Source organism: Canis lupus, chromosome 30 (assembly GCF_003254725.2).
Source record: "Canis lupus dingo isolate Sandy chromosome 30, ASM325472v2, whole genome shotgun sequence".
Classification (NCBI taxonomy): domain Eukaryota; kingdom Metazoa; phylum Chordata; class Mammalia; order Carnivora; family Canidae; genus Canis; species Canis lupus.
This window is the reverse complement of record NC_064272.1, coordinates 17,197,264-17,211,776: the sequence shown is the minus strand read 5'-3', so window position 1 is coordinate 17,211,776 and position 14,513 is coordinate 17,197,264. Positions and strand designations below refer to the sequence as shown.

The 14,513-nt window shown below is 43.6% G+C and overlaps 1 protein-coding gene across 6 annotated transcripts in view; it reads left to right on the top strand.

Moving 5' to 3' along the window:
• LOC112675933 (aromatase) overlaps positions 1 to 14,513 on the top strand; it is a 123,782-nt gene that overhangs the window by 73,751 nt on the left and 35,518 nt on the right. Inside the window, exon 1 of one of the 6 annotated variants that reach the window (XM_035708790.2) lies at positions 545 to 5,084. The exons of the other annotated variants lie outside the window; for them this stretch is intronic. The gene's annotated coding sequence lies outside the window, so the exon portion shown is untranslated. Of the gene's footprint in view, positions 1 to 544; positions 5,085 to 14,513 lie in introns of those variants that run through there. 6 annotated transcript variants of the gene reach the window in all.

The following is a 14,513-nucleotide window of genomic DNA, read 5'->3' as shown; positions in this document are numbered from 1 at the left end:
CCAAGAGTCAATATTCTTTTTGAGCTCTGCACCCTTCTCAGAGCTGTTTGTGGTTCAGACCCTGGAGGTCAGGGAAGACGAACTCCATTGACAAGGGAAATTTCCAGAGTGGCTCTCCTCACCCTCACAGAATCACCCACATGCTCTGCCCTTCCCTGGATTGAAGGCCACACAGAAGCCTGTTATTACATTTATACCTAAGTTCTACACTTGGCAACATCTGGACTCTTGGGCAGGTTACTTCATCTCTCTAAGCCACATATGTAAAATGGATGTAAGAGTAAAATCTTTATGGGACTGGTTGTGAGGCTTAGATGTAGTAAGGTAAAGCTTGGTGTTCAAAGGTAGCCATTAGGGGATCCCCAGGTGGCTCAGCAGTTTAGTGTCTGACTTTGGCCCAGGGTGCAATCCTGGGGTTGCCGGATCGAGTCCTGCATCAGGCTCCCGGCATGGAGCCTGCTTCTCCCTCCTCCTGTGTCTCTGCCTCTCTGTCTATCATAAATAAAAAAATAATAAATCTTTTTTTTTAAAAAGGTAGCCATTATAATAATAGGTCCAGTCACTGTAGTGTGATGCTGCAGGCAGAGAAGTGGCTGCTTCTGCAAGTACATTGGAGAATCACATTAAGGGGATTATAAAATTTATTGCCTAAACTGGAGCACTTTGAGAGTAAAGGGAGTGCTATTAATAATGATGCAGGGACAATAGGCATAATTGGGACTGTTGGGGGCAGAACAGTCCATGAGTGTCTAGCCACTGTCCACCCCTCATCTCCAACGCCAAGCTACCCTACTATACATCTTTCTTAGATGTATACATAGTTCTTAGTTGAGTATTTTTCTTCTTCTTGACATCTTTGTCTTTTGACAGGTATTTATTTTACCATTAAGGTTGACTATCACTTATTAGGGAATGAATATGTGTTAGCCCTTGTATTAGGTGCTTTAAGTAAATGAGATATAAAATCCTCACCAACCATGACAGAAGGTAGGTGCTACCTCCATCACAAAGCTATGGAATCCGAGGCTCAGGGAGGTTAAGTAACTTGCCCAACCAAGGTTACACGTCTATTAAATGGTATATTGGGGATTTACCACATAGGCCAAAGCCAGGCCTTTACTGGATCAGAAGTTTTAGAGGTGAGCCCAGAATGATTTCTTTGCAGGGCCCCCATGCCCACCCTCACCTGCTGGACTTATGGGGTGGATGCCAAGGTGAATGAATATCTTCCTCTCCTATAAATGAAAATTTCTAAACCCTCAGGTCAGAGAACTGGGCTAAATAACCAATGACTGTTATCTTGATTTTCACAGAAATGGGAGTTTCATAAATAGAGGTTATTGAACCTGCTCCTGGATTCTTTGTAAATGGAATTGTGTGTGGTTTTCATAAGACCTAAAGATTACACAGCTAAGCTGGTAACAGATTTTATCTTTATTTTCTCTATTTTAAAATTCCTAGGGTGGTGGCAGGGATGGAGAGCAGTTTCTCTAGGCCCGGTGCCTTTATCGATAAGCTATACAAGAACACTTCTTTCAGGAATGCCTACTTTGGATTCTGCTGTGGTGATACAGATATACTGCCTCACCCAATAAGTATCTGTTGGTGGAAAATATTAACTCTGAATGTCTAGTTCCATGTGAGCAAAGTTAGGGCTCTCATAAAACAGAAGAATAACACTCAAAATTCAGCTGAACCATTCGGGCCACTTTATCATTTCTGGGGCCATAATTTCCAGGAGGATGGTTTCCATGGTGTGAGGAAATGACAATTTCCTATAGCGCTGGTGTGAGTGTGAAAAGAGCTCTTTGGAAAACACCTTACTCATCCATCTTAACAGAGCCTGTCACCTCCAGGGTGCTTTTCCAGAAGTAATCTCTACCTACACCCATGTCCTAGCTAGTGGAGTGTTCCTCTGCACCCCTTAGCTGGTTTCTTAGGACCCACATTAGCAGCTTCCATGTAGAACTTGGGATTGATAGCAGGCAAGTCACAACTTTTGTCTCAGCTCAACTTGGGCCTTGGGGACTGTTTCTATCCATGGGGTTAAAGGAGTGGAAACACCAGAAACCCTCCCATCCACTCGTAAGCATAACAAACTGAAAATGAAATTTCATTTCAAAATACTCCATTGAGTAAAGATTCGTTTGAGTTACTGGGTTTTTATGGGAGACAGGGATCCCTCATTGTGTCCCTGGTCATGAGTGACTTCAATGAGAAATGGTGGAAGTTGATTCAAGTGAGCCCACCTGCACATGGGGCCAGTCCCCCACTTCACTCCCCCAGTGAGTCAGGAAACCATGTAAGAATGTACAGCCCAGCTGTTCCAGAGACCCTCAGCACAAATAATGTCTGCCCTCAATTACTGGAATAGTGCCTGCATAATTTGGAAAGAAGTTTTCCTACTTTTGGTAGAGCATTGTCTTCTTAACCATGAGAGCATTTGTACACACTGTTCCCTCTTCCCTAGAATAAGTCACCCCTTTGCCATTCTTTCTCCTGGAAAATATTATCTTTAAGATTGAGCTTAAGGGGCACCCGACCTCATCTGGGGAATATGGAAGAGGTTTTCTGTTACATACTCCTATAGGACCCCACGTGCTCCCTCCGATAAATCTCATCTCAATTTTATGCTTACTAGTTCAAGGCCTGCCTTCACTACTAAGGTCATGAGCTCTAGGGACCAGGCCTGTCAACCATGTTCCTCTGGTGCCCATCACTTGGCGTGATACCTAGAACAGAGACCCCTGGTGAAGGAGTGGACTCCTTGGGAGAATGTGTCTCTTTCACTGGCTGTGGCAGTTCAGAGCCTTGCAGGGATCCCTGGAATGCTTACCTGAGGCTTTTTCTCTCTTTCAAGGGACGCTAGATTGTTCATTTCTGCTTGGCTCCTAAACTCCAAGAGAGTTAGAAGGAGCCTCAGGCAAAATCCTGCCTGCCACTTGTACTCTATCACAGTTTAAGCAAATATTTCACCTAAGTTATCTCAAGGCAAAGAAGGCTGTATTATCTCCATTTTACTGGGTAGGAAACTGAAGGCTCAGATTGGTGTAGTAACTTGCCTCAAGTCACACAGTATGGAGCAGAACTATAAAGTACTATTCTCCACTATAACAAACTACATTAACAATATAATATCATAAAAACTATAACAATGATGATTGTTTTACTTCCAAGTTCCAACTGGTCACAGAGCATTCAGGGCCTTTTGCAACCTGCTTCTACCATTTATGAAGGATTCACCCATTGCCTTGTTCCAAGTTTACCCTGCCTCACAGAAATGTTGATTATTTTATTATATTTCTCACACCTGGCCAAAATCTCTCACGTTCTCTATTCCATCCACTCTTGGAGAAGCCATTTTTATGTGCTTGCATTTCTGCTTCTTTTCCTTCCAGCTAGGTCACTGACCTCCATGTCTAGCTCATACTTGTTATTCTGGGTCTCTAAAGTATAGCTCTCTTTATTCTTTGTCCCCTGCTGCCTCCTCTGTTTACCATATCCAACTCTGGGCCCTCCTTGGGTGAAGTCCAGAGCAACTCTGACATCAATGATACTGCCTTATTGTCACATGGCTCTGACCTCAGAGCCATGAGACTGATGGTAAATATTATATCCAACACTACAAGACCAAACAGATGATACTCCTATGCAGCCTACTCATTTCAATGATATAAGGCAAAACATCTCCAGAGCCCCTTCTTTGGAATTGCTTTCAGAAGTCTGAGGCACTAGACTTTTAATATCCTCAGTAAACTTCTGGTTCAAGATGTGGATGAAGCACATGCCTTTCTTTGTCATTCCAAATCTCTGGAATTGATAGAGAGGATACATATTTTTTAAAGATTCTATTTATTTATTTTGATAGAGGCGGGGGGGTGCAGAGACACAGGCAGAGGGAGAAGCAGGCTCCATGCCGGGAGCCCAACGTGGGACTCGATCCCGGGACTCCAGGACTGCGCTCCGGGCCAAAGGCAGACACTAAACCGCTGAGCCATCCAGGGCCCCGAGAGGATATTTTTTAAAAAGATTTTATTTATTTATCCACGAGAGACACACACAGAGAGGGGGGGCGGGAGGCAGAGATACAGGCAGAGGGAAAAGCAGGCTCCATGCAGGGAGCCCGACGTCGGATTCAATCCCGGGTCTCCAGGATCACACCCTGGGCCAAAGGCGGCACTAAACCACTGAGCCACCTGGGCTGCCCAGATATTTTTAAAATCTATAGCTGAACTACAAAACAAGAAGGGAGCTCCCCTTGGGCCAGAAATTCTGAAAGTACAAAAACTGATGGGATCAACACTATAGAGGAAAATATTCAAATACACACAGAAAAGTATTCCTAAAAAGGCCAGACAAAACCAAATGGGGCTCTGTACATGGAGAAGGGTACATTATGAGAACAGGAAGAAACTAGGGGCAACAAGCAGATTGAGGAACTGGCTTCAGGAGTACCTGTATATCTCCTTCCCCCTTATCAAGCAGCAGTGAGATAGGGGCTCTTTCCAAAGAAGATATTGGCACAAGGAGTGGGAGCTGGAGATGTAGAGTACATCCAAGCCCAGAAGCCTAACTCCAAGATATTCTGATTAGTGGCATGTTTCACCCCTTTCTCACTCTTCCTGTAAACAGCCTGTAATACAAACTGCACCAAAACATCCTGTTTCTTCTCTTCCTCTCCCAAAATGTGGACAAATAGAGGCAGCTGGATGACTAACTTGAAATTTCAGCCACAAATTAATTAAGTGCATAATTAAAACTCACCAAAATCTGATGAATGCTAACACCATGAGAGGAAGTCACAAACTAAACAGAAGAGTTTGCACCAGAGGAAACAGACTTAGTGATCAATGAAAACAAGGCCCTATAATACATTAATAACAGCCTCAGAGACATCAGCAGATCTTGCCATCCATAAAGAAATTAACATATAATGGACATTAATATTTTGATTTTTGAAATGAAAATCTGAATAGATGGACTGAAAAGCCAAATAACAGTTGAAAAGCTGGGAGACTCAATCAAGAAATCACCTCAGAATGTAGCACAAAGAAATAAAGATATGGGAAATATGAAAAGAACAGGTAAGAAACATGAAGAATGGATCCATAAAATTCAAAACTTGTCTAATTAGTATTCTAGGAAGCAAAAACAGTGAGAATGGAGGAGAGACAACATCCAAAGAAATATTATCCAAGAATTCCATAGAAATTAAGGGGACTGCCTGAATTCTCAGCAGTATAAGAGTCACATACAGATATCTCAGTGGGCCAATTCTTCACTCACCAGTGATAGACTTGATTTGGGAAGCAGTAAAAGATCATTTGAAGCCAAGTGTGGTGGAACGAATGATCAAACCCAGTGCTTGTTGACAATGAGCTGTAAGTTAGATATGAATTCAAAATATTTTTTCTTTTTTTTAATAATAAATTTTTTATTGGTGTTCAATTTGCCAACATACAGAATAACACCCAGTGCTCATCCCGTCAAGTGCCCCCCTCAGTGCCCGTCACCCTTTCACCCCCACCCCCCACCTGCCTCCCCTTCCACCACCCCTAGTTCGTTTCCCAGAGTTAGGAGTCTTCATGTTCTGTCTCCCTTTCTGATATTGCCTAAATATTTTTTCAAGGCTCACAAATTAGTTCTGAACATGCCTGCCTCTAGTATTAGCACTCACAGATACAGTTTAGCTAGTAGAATTTTCTCTCTCTTCAATCCTTCCTCTAGTTTCCTAGGAGTATATGAACAAACTAGAAGCCAGGGGGTCAACTAAGAGAATCATACCTCTCCTGTATCCTCCTTCATCATCCCTACCCCTACTTAGAGCTCCACCAGTCGATATTGATGCTTCCCAACAGGGATCCAGCTTCTTCGGTCTCATTATCCCAGGTCTCAACCACCTTACTCATTCTTGCCTCAAAACACAAAACCTGTCCTCTTTTTACTATTGAAACTCCAACCATATTTCAAGGCCCAGAACAAGTCTCACCATCAATGCAAAGCCTTCTTTGGCCACATCTCTATGCTAATATCTCTTTGTACTTGTCAACAATGTCATGTTTATTAGTTTTTTGCTCCAACTAGACTGAAGGCTCCCATAGAGCTGAGAGAGTGCCAAACATTTCTTTTGTGCTCTCCAAAAAACTGCTCCAGGTACCTGTTAAAATATCCCTAGGAGGGAGAACAAATTGAAAGATTAGCCCCTGGAGACCAATTATTTTGGTAAGATGATTTCTTATGACTGAGGAGAAGAAAGTGGGTGGATAAAAAATGTGGGCAAATGACACAGAAAAGGAAGTCCGAGTGAGGAGGAGCATTGGAGGAAAAAATCAATTATTCTGCAACTCTGCAATTCTGTTCAGGCCACCTCAGCCTCTCTCACATATCCCCAATTATTCCATGAGGAAAGGGCCATAGAGTCACTGACCTTCAGACACCTACCAACGAGCATAGAGTGCCCAAGGAAGCTGTGGTGACCTGCTCCAAAGCAGAGATTTCTTCAGTGACCCCCAGGACACTACTCCAGTCCAAAGACTGCTCTTTCCAGCTATTCCCAGGACTGTCCCTTATGACTTATGCTCTTGCTGGAGACTGAAGACTAATAATATTTATTGAAATCTTACTATGTGGTAGATCCACTGATAAGGCCCCAACATGCTTTATCTCTTTCGTTCCTCATAGTTACCATACCAAGAAACACTATTTCTCCCCTTTTTCTGATGAATAAACAGAGGCAGAGCTGTAGCAGTGAACATACACAGTGATGGGAGTCCATCTGAACCCAGTAAAACTAATGTCATGGGAAGGGAAGCGGGAGCAGCTTTCAGTTTCCCCTGTCAATTCTTTTCTCATTCTCTTAACCTGCAATGCCTTTCCTTCAACTTGATACCTTTAAAATAATGCTGCTCCTCCAAGGCCTGCTCATTAAACCATAGCCAACCTTCCCAAGATAATCGGTTTCCCTTGTCCTCCCATGGCTACTTATATCCCTGGTTAAACTCTTGTAGTTTGACTTATATGAATAGTAATACAGGTGGCTCTGTCTTGTCCAAATTAACTCCTTGAGGGAAAGGACCTCATTTTGTTCATTGCTATATTCCTAGAGCCTAGAACAGTGCCTAGGACACCGTAGATACTAAATTTTTGAGTGAACACAGTAGTTTGCATGTGTGTGTGTTCTCCCATGAGATGGCACCTTCCGCGCACAAGTGTAGAGATCCTATGAGCTTTGATGCCTACCAAGGGTTAAAGTATAGCCATAAGCAGTGTCAGTGTGAGGCCACAAATGGGATTTCAGAGTATCACACATTCTCCAATTAAATTTTTCTCACAATTCCATTGGCTGCATAATCTACCATTTTATCATCAAGGCTTCACCTGTGGATTTAGAGTCCAGGTAAGATAAAAAATTCCCAAAGGAAATTTCATTCATTTACAATCTGAAAATCACACTCTACTGATCAGTGAAGGTAGTTTTGATGTGGAAAGTGCCTCTGGGATATTGGGAAACTGAGGTGGAAGGTGGAGAAAGGTACTAGCCGCAGGAGCCGTTAATTTCAGGGGGTGGGTCCAGAACCCAGAACTGCATTCAAAAGCATTGCATGTTGATTCCTGAGTGTGTTTCTCCAGAGTGCAGTTCCACAAGTTCTTTCACTAGGTTCTCAGAATGGGTCTGGGGCTTTAAGAGAATGAGAAGAGCTAGAGGAGATGGCCAAAGCTGGCCATTTGCACTCCAGCTTCCCTGACCTCCCAGTTTTGCTCTGGACACCTGGGCCTACAGGCACCACTGGCTGGCCTACAGCAATGGTGCACAAGGAAAAAGAACCAAGGAAGATGAAGAGAGAGCCAAGGACTGGGCAGGGGGTGTCGGGGTGTGGGGGACACTATAATAAAAGGTAAGAATGTTGGGCATCAGACATGGAATTAGAAAAGGTCATTGGCCCAATCCCTGTGTTTTAGAGATAAGGAAAAAGGTCCAGAGGGGTTAAGTAACATGAGCACTTGGGGTTATCCAGTGGCTCCCTTGCCAGAGACTGGCCCTGCTCTAGGCCATCTCTGTGGCCTCACAGTTTGCTCATTCAACAACAGATAAGCTTACAAGGAAAGGCCAGCTGTTGTTATCTGACTGTTTGGGTGGTGGCCGTGGGCCACTGCATTGCTGAAATTTGGCATGTGCAATCACAGATAAGGAAAACATTCCCTTGGGGATGTGTGTATACATCATGCTTTGATGACCCCAAGCCCCAAAAGTTTAACCTGCTAACCATTCACTTCACTGACATTTACTGAGCACTTACTAGGTACAAGGCACTCATGTAGCCTCCATGGGAGCCACAGAGAGGAGAAAGATGTGACTCCTCGCCCTGGAAGAACTTATGCTGTGGTAATGACAAAAGACATCTCACTGCAGAGGCAGCTGGGTGTTCCATAGAGGAGGCAGTTATATTATTGCGCTTATAAGAACTTATCACATCCAGGTAGGTGAGCTAAAGCAAGGCCACTTGGGACCTCAGTGTGGTAAATCTTGGACACCAAGACTCAGGTAGGGCTCTGGATCTTGCCACAAGAAAGAGGTTCTCTTTCTGGGCCCTCTCCAGCTGGTGGCATCGTGGCTACCCTCGGCAGTCCCACTTGAGGACCTTGCATAGTGCTCCCAGAGTCATGGAATCCCACAACTCCATGTGCCACAGAGAGTTTAAGCCGAAGAACACAAGCCAACACCACTGGTGCGGACTCTGGAGCTTTCGCTTTAACCCTTGTCTCCATGTCCTAAAGTAGAACTGGCTTCCTCAGCCAGGGCTCCGGGAGGCTTGGGAGGAAAATGAGCTAGCTCTTAGAGCTGGTTAGCCACTGAGACTTGAACTCCGGACCCAACCCCAAGTCCTGCTCCTGTGACACTACTGTCACTTCTGCTTTTTTTCCTCTTCAGGTTAAAAGCCAAGATTAGGCTGAAAAAGTCCACTACCTGTTCCTCAGAGGCCAGACAATATGTTAGGTCTTATAAAACTGAATTGAAAAGTGAAGTGGGAGAGAACTTCTTAGAGAAATGGCTGCTGCTGTGGGAATGATACCCAGGATGGCCCTTTCTGCCTCCACGAGACAGGTCCTAGTGCGAAAAATGTGTAGTTTGATGTGAGGCAGCCCCTGCACAAGAGCATCTTAGGGCCCCATGGTGGGCCTCTGGTCCCATTATACCCACACCTTGTCTAGTGGCCTGAAGATCTAGAAGGCTTTGCAGGCAGTCTCTGCTGACTATACTTTAAAACAAATTCTCTTGAGAGAGGATATTAGATATAGTCCACTGGGAAGACAACAGATTAGGTATCTGAGGCACAAAAGGGCACCCTCAGAGGGGCAAAGATGAAAGCTAAGGCAAAAGAACAGCCAGGCCTGCTGGTAGTTGACTAGCAAGCTATTTCAAAGAAAGGAGCATTTCTAGAAACATGCATCAACGTCATGGGACCTCATAAATGAGTAAGAAAGCCTTAGTCCTACCTGTTGCCTTTTGGATCTGCATGCTCATGTGAAATGTTGGTTTTGGCAGCAACACATTTACTGGAGAGGGAAACTTGCCTCTCATGCACGATCAATAGTCTTCCCTTTATGGTTGGAAATGCTAGTGGTTGAAGTCTTGCCAGTGGTCCCTAAAAGGTCCCTAAAAGGTTGCCCAGGCCAACCACACAATGTTTATCCTTCCAGGTTTCCCTTGTTGGTTCCTATTATCTCTCCTGCTCCAGAACAAAAAAATTCGCAGGGACTTACTTGGAAGCTTGCTGGGAAGAATGACTAGAAACTGCAATGTCATGAACCCAGCAGGAGGGCATCATGGAAATCAGATTGCAGAATGTGTACGTGGGTAAACCTTCCCCACTTGTAAGGGACCACTGACATGTAGCTCTTTACTTCCCTGGACCTCATGAGGTTGGTTCATTTTTCAAGGAAGAGAACTGTACTCTTGGAGGATCTCAGAGTTTCTTTCCAGCTGTGTTCCCTTGATGTAGAAGTTCATGGGCACCTCTGCCTATCATCCTAGAGACCTATGGTCCTCATACCATGCCCTGGCTTAACAGCACCTTCCTTGGAACTTATGCTTCTCATGACCAAATGTAACACCTTGCTCAGACAAGATCCTTAATAAATGTTTGTTTAATGAAATCAATTATGAGTCGAGTTATAGAGTGACTTCACAGTCAAAAGCAAGAGTGTCCCAGAACTTATGTCAAAGAAAGGAGGAGGGGTGTTTATATCAAGTAAGAGATGGCTCAGAGATGCGAGAGGAGGAAGCAAACCTTTCCTCGGAGGCCTGCGGGGCAGAACCAACCAAGCTGGGGAGACGTGAGGGAGGCATGAGGGAGAGTTCTCAGGTATGATGTCTATAGGTCAAAGAGGAGTCAGAATGTTGGTGCAGAGAGCCAAGAAATAAGTCTGAATGAGGATGAATTTGGAAACATTGCAATCAACTAGAAGCAAGGAAAAGTTTAGTAAGGAACTGATGTCATGAAAAATGAAATGAAAAACAGTCTGGCAACAGTGTGCAGGACAGACTGAAAGGGAGGATCTGAGAAAAAGTGTCTTGGGGAGGTTGCAATGGGGAGTAAAATCTGAATGAATGTGGAAACTGCAAACCCAGGCAACAGGCTTGTAGTGAGCATATACAAAGTAAAGTCCAGGATACTATTCTGGGAGTGGGATATAGTTGTGAAGGAGACAGGCACAGATTTTTGGCCTTGGAGAACTCACCTTCTAGAAGGAGAAGTAACAAAAGGAGAGAAGTTTTAAGAATGAGTGCCTCACTTAAGTCTGTAAGGGACTTAACAGGGAGAACCAAGGTAGCCGGGTTACATTTCTCTGCAAGTAGGGATGTGAAAGAGGGTCAGACCGGGTGTACTGAAGAGAATGAGAGGAAGTGCAGGCTTGGTACCTGGCCCTCAGACCCAGAATGGCTGGGTCCTCTGGACAGGTTTCTCCCATGCTGCAAGGTAGGATTGGGTAGGATCTGGCCAGACTGGGCAGCACTCCTGCAAGGCTAAGGCCTGCTTCCCCACCCTGCAGAGGGTCAAGTAAGTGAAGGTGTTAGGATACCTGTGGTTTCACACAGCACAGGAACAGAATGCCAAAGCCCCTGTTCAGTACCACGCCCAGTGTGGGATGCCCAGTGAGTGAAGAGTAGAGACTGCTCAGCAAATGAATGCCTAGAGACCCAAGTACTTGGGATGACATTTGAAGGAACATGGCACTTGAGGGCTATGTGTATGTACATGTATGTTTGAGGGTGTGTAGTGGGTATTCTTGGCACAGAGGATATATAAGCAACCCCTATGAAGTTCTAGGCCCTTCCTATATTCCTATACCACCATTCAACCTGTTCAACCAACCTGTCTGTGCAGCACATTAGAATGTTCTCCTGAACGGAAAAACAATGTGCAAGGAAGAAAGAATTTGAAAAGACCTTTCCAGCTGTGGTATTTATTCAGAGGTCTGAAAAGCTTGTTCCTTTAAAGGAAGACTTTCTGAGTAGCTTAGAAACAAACATAATTAGTTTAGGATTGAAACGTCCCTGAATGTAGAGACCAAATAAATCCCAAAATAGGCATCAAAACAGCACGATTAAGAGCATGGGCTCTGCAGTGGGGGTTGTATGTGAGTGATGAATCACTAGATCCTACACCTACAACTAATATTACATTGTATGTTAACTGGAATTTACTTTTTTAAAAAGATTTTATTTATTCATGAGAGACACAGAGGCAGAGACACAGGCAGAGGGAGAAGCAGGCTCCAGGCATGGGCCCGATGCAGGACTCAATGCTGGACCTGGGATCACACCCTGAGCCAAAGGCAGATGCTCAACTGCTGAGCCACCCAGGCATCCCTGGAATTTAAATAAAAACTTGAAAACCGAAAGAGCATGGGCTCCAGAGACAGACTACATGGACTCTAATCCCAGCTCTGCACCAAACAAGCCGGGTGCCCTATATATCACACTTCCATTTCCTCAACTGTAAAATGAGGATCATCTTACTTCACTTGGGGTTGTTGTGAGGATGAATGGCTTAGTATTTATAAAGCACTTGGAACAACATCTGACACATAGTAAATGCTTTGTAAGTGTTAAAAAAATTCTCATACTCTTTGGAGCATCTTTAGGACATACTTCTGAGAAAGACGAGGAACTAGGCTTCTAAGCCCTATTAAACATTTAGACATACAGGCAGTACAAGATGTAACAATGACCATGCAAAGTGAAACTACAAATTGAGAGAAAAGGGCACCTGGGTGGCTCAGTTAAACATCTGCCGTGGGCTCAGGTCATGATCCCAGATCCTGGGATAGACCCCCACATCCAGCTCCCTGCTCAGCAAGGAGTCTCCTCCTTCTCCTTTTGCCCCTCCTCCTGCTTGTGCTCTCTCACTCTCACTCAAATAAATAAAATCTATAGAAAAATAGAAAAAATACAAGTGTTCCACAACCTATAAACTTTTTGTTGAGGCATTAAAAACTCTCTAACTACAGGTTTTGAGTGTATACGGAAATGAAAAAAATACTAAGACCAGTCATAATAAACTGTAATTTAAACATTAGAAATACTGCAATTCTTAAAAAGTGCTTTGTTAAAAATAGAGTAAACATTTCTCGTTGCCATCTCCTCTTTGTATGACTTATGGAGGGAGCATCATTTCTATGCCTCGGTGAATTGTTATACTCCTTTATAAATTTGCATCAGCTCCCAACATTTTAATCCTTTGTGATTTTAGTGCTGTGAAATATCAGAGGTTTGTTTTTTTTTTTCTTTTCTTTTTTTTTTTTTTCTGAGAGCTTCTCTAATATGAAGTTTTCTGCTAGAATCACTTCCTCTGGGACATCTTCCTCCCTTTTGTTTCCATCACCTTCTTCACTTATGCTTTTAACATTGGCTTCAGGTTTTGTCAATATCAGAAGAGACCTTGAGGATGCTGGCTGTTAAAAAGTCACAGGGAGCTTATTTAAAATGACGTAAAATTCCACATTGGAAAGTTAATATCTAAAATTCAATCTGTTCAAAGCAGCTTCTTATCAATAAAGGAACCAGATGATAACAGACACATCGCTGACTCTTCAGACTTATACATATTTTTGAAAAACAAACTGCCCACCATGTATGCAGTCATTTTCAACACCTTGCACTGAACTGTTAATGATTATTTAAATGGTGCAATAGAAATGAATCAGTAATGTGAACCAAGCAACTGAATAAATTCAACTGTATTACAACATTTCTCTAATTGCCAGAATGGGTTTTTAACTGGATATTTAAGATCTCATGTAGATCACGGAGAAATGTAATTCTATACTCTTTAAGAATCTAATGAGAGTTCTTTCCCTCTAGAAGTGCAGGTACGCAGATACAACTTTATGCAGCATTTCAGGGAGTTCACAGAGCACCCCAAAACTAATTAGAGGCCCTGGTTAAGCGTCTAGAACTATTCCTAGATAAAATCCTGCCAAACATCTGTTTCAGAACAATTACAAGTCCTACAAATGAAAGGTCACCTTTCCATGGGAGGCTAATCCTCAGAACAGTCACCTGGCACCAGAACTGCACTGAATGGTTGCTCTTGCCTTGCTATGCAAGGATATTCAGTCTAGGTCTCTTCAACAAACCACCATCCCTGAAACTCTCCTCTGTGAGTATTGGTCTTACACTACGTTATTCAGCAACACAGCAGAACCAGCAAATCAAACTGAAAAGGTCAGGAGATTGGCTGCTGGGGGGCAAAGCATGAGTGGCACCTGAGCATATTGCTGGTGGAATTCTACTCTTCCTGTCCTTTCTTTCCTTCCTCCTCTTTCTCCTCTCCCTTTATTCTCTCTCTCTCATTCTTCTCTCCTACTGCCTCTGACATTGGCCTCCATGGGCACTGCTTAATCCAGCCTGCAGTGCAAGAGATTTTAAGCCTTATTAAAATCCAATAGAGAAAGATCGTTCTGAGTGAGCCACGCTGGATTCAGCAACCTAATGGGAGGCTCTGAGGATACCTTGACAATGCCCAGGCAACTATTCTTGCTGGAGAAGCTTACTCTTTGGGGGGTGGGGGGGGAAGGGGGAGTAATTTTGAGCAAGGAAGGAGGTTGGGGATTTCTTTTTTTAAAAAATTGATTTGGCTTCAAGAGAAAAAGCACTATGTGTTGATGAAGTCACAGAATGGCTTCAACTCTGGAATGAGCTTCATTTTCTTATATTTTGGTAAGAAATAGGACTCTCAATTGGGAATTCAGTCACTCAAGGGCAAGACGATAAGGTTCTATCAGACCAAGCGTCGAAACGAACCTGAGATTCTACCAAGGTCAGAAATGCTGCACTTCAAGCCAAAAGATCTCCCTTTAGCTTGCTTGTTTTGACTTGTGACCACAACTTTGTCTTGTCTAGGTGTCCAATCACATAAAACACATGCTAATTTCTGTACTACAGCATCCTCTAAAGCAACGGGAGTCCTAATTGTTCCCTTAGAGGGATTCTCTAATTTCTTTGCTCC